This window comes from Penaeus monodon, chromosome 1 (genome assembly GCF_015228065.2).
Source record: "Penaeus monodon isolate SGIC_2016 chromosome 1, NSTDA_Pmon_1, whole genome shotgun sequence".
Lineage (NCBI taxonomy): Eukaryota > Metazoa > Arthropoda > Malacostraca > Decapoda > Penaeidae > Penaeus > Penaeus monodon.
In genome coordinates, this window is record NC_051386.1 from 21,735,574 (window position 1) to 21,738,073 (window position 2,500).

The 2,500-nt window shown below is 40.7% G+C and overlaps 2 protein-coding genes across 4 annotated transcripts in view; one reads left to right on the forward strand and one right to left on the reverse strand.

Moving 5' to 3' along the window:
• LOC119571469 overlaps window positions 1-2,500 on the forward strand; it is a gene marked incomplete at its 3' end in the record, with an annotated part of 67,179 nt that overhangs the window by 18,887 nt on the left and 45,792 nt on the right.
• Window positions 1-2,500, reverse strand: part of LOC119571708 — a 9,569-nt gene that overhangs the window by 1,374 nt on the left and 5,695 nt on the right. The gene's annotated exons all lie outside the window — the stretch shown is intronic.

Consider the following 2,500-nt stretch of genomic DNA (forward strand, 5'->3'; position numbering starts at 1 on the left):
GATGATTTTTTTAACAGATGGGTTACCTTCTAGTCTGGAGGCAAAGGTGATTTTCTTTTCCTTTTCTTTTGATTAAGGATATTAGATGGGAGCTGATTTAGTACAGATTAGATGAATATTTTGAATTAAAATTTTAGGATAAAATAAGGCAGACTAAGAAACGTAGGCCTAGTGAGTCGCATATTTCCTCGTGTAAACATATTGACACAACGGATTTATACAGACACGCAGACACAAACAGACACATATCGGCCTATATATTCCAAAATATCCGTACATCCACACACATACACATACATATGCACTTAAACACTCACATTTACACATATACGGATGTGATCACAAGAGAGCGTTCTTCAGAATAAAACTCTCTTACACTTTTTCTTCCCCATCTCTCTCTCTCTCTCTCTCTCTCTCTCTCTCTCTCTCTCTCTCTCTCTCTCCTCTCTCTTCTCTCTCTCTCTCTCTCTCCCTCTCCTCTCTCTTCTCTCTCTCCCTCCCTTTCCCTTTCTCTCCCTCTCTCTCTCTCTCCCTTTCCCTCTTTCTCCTTCTCCCTCTGCCTCTCTCTCCCTCTGCCTCTGCCTCTCCCTCTTTCTCCCTCTCCCTCTCTCTCGTAATCTCTTTCCAAGAGACTACGAAGAGGGAATAAAGTGAGAGGAGGATTAGAAGGGGAGAGGGAGAAAAAAGGAAAGAGATAGTTCCAGACGCAGAAAAGAAGGATGATGATGATGATGATGAAGATGAGGAGGAAGAGAAGGGAGAGGAGTAGAGGAATGGGGAATAAACGATGTCATTTTACGAATGCCTGGCTAGAAATAAAGAAAAGAAAAGCAAAAAAAAAGGGGGGGGGAGATGAACAATAATAATAAGCAACCTAAATTAATCCCCCAGAAAAAAGCGAGACAAAACCAAACAAAAGAAAGGAAGACAGAAAAAAAAACGAACAAAGAAGAGGGCTCAACGGTCTGCTTGTGATAATAGGAGGAAACCGCAGGTAGTTCAGACAGTAGGCCTATCGAGTATAATTTTCCTATGCCATTTGTGCTCAGGAAAGCCATGCAACCGCGGCTGGCTTTCCAGTGGCACAGGCTTGTACCACGGGAGCTGCTGGGTCATGAAGGCGTTGCTGCGGTTCATGTTGATTTATGCATACATACATAAATACACACGCATCATATGTGTGTGCAAAAGGCTACTGTGAATCAGGGCTGCGGAGTCGGAGTCGGTAGAAATGTCCCGACCCCGACCTCAACATAAATCGCAAAATCCCCTTTTTAAACATATTGCACACTTCATTTCCACCCGAGAGAATGAGAAATTTTAATTTTGTCATTGTCCTATATGTATTTTTAAAGCATAATGATTCCTTTAAGAATATAAAAAAAAGCCACAATAGCATAGCTATTGTGGTTATAGCATAGCTATAACCATTTGACTCAAATCTTTAATCATTATTATACCTAGGGATCGGAGCCAGAGTCGGATACACAAGAAATCAAGGAGTCGGGAGTCGGGTGTTTTGAGTACCGACTCCACAGCACTGCTGTGAATTCATGCATAATTCGGAACATGCTAAGTATATATTTACCAAAAGTAAGACGCATAAGTAACACTTTATGAAATCGTGAGACAGTTTCGAATCTAAAAAGAAAAAAGAAGAAGAAAAAAAAAAACGTATACCTCTTTTTCTCTCTTTTACAGTCTACTAGAGCGATTCCTTTCCATGGTGTAGAGTAATTTCATGGTTGAAGAAGCATTTGATGTTACAATATAGGGTTGAAGCACGTAATCTATGCACAATGGTTGACACTGATACTGAAGGTCATGCGGCAAGGTTAAGCCGTATTTTTATCTACGGTTAGGCATGTGCGTCATCTCTCCTTTTCTCTTTCTCTCTCTAAATTCAAACTAAGAGATTTATGGTAACTTTTGCAACATGTGTGGATACTTTTACACACACGTAAGACCGCTATACTGACCGCAACGTGAGATCGAACTCTCTTTTAGGGGAATCGGGAAGCTGGTGGCGATGCTTTTTTTTTTTTTTTTTTTTTTTTTTTTTTTTTTTTTTTTTAAGGATTCTAACTACTTATTGAAAATCTAGCTCTTTCTCTCTGTGTGACATATTTTTTGGGTTTCTTTCAATGGTACAAATGCATCCCTGTGCAATAGAAGAAGAAGAAGAAGAAAAACAGGATGTTACGAGGACCAAGTTCCCGCGAATGGAATGTAAAGGGATCCAGTACCAGTTAAGAACATCCGCCAGCGTGACTGGAATTTTCCTGTTTGGTCCAACTTTAGAACATTTCCTCTCGAAATTACCCACCGAAAGCCATAATTACCGTAAATTGGCTACGGAACATATGCGTGACCCTCTAACAACACGACCTAAAATAAGGGTGTGTTAAGAACCTGCAACCTCGTGACCTGCGTCAGCCACCTGTTGGGTGACCCGAAAGAAAACGGATCGGTCTGAACTTCCTGTAAACACGAGAGAGAG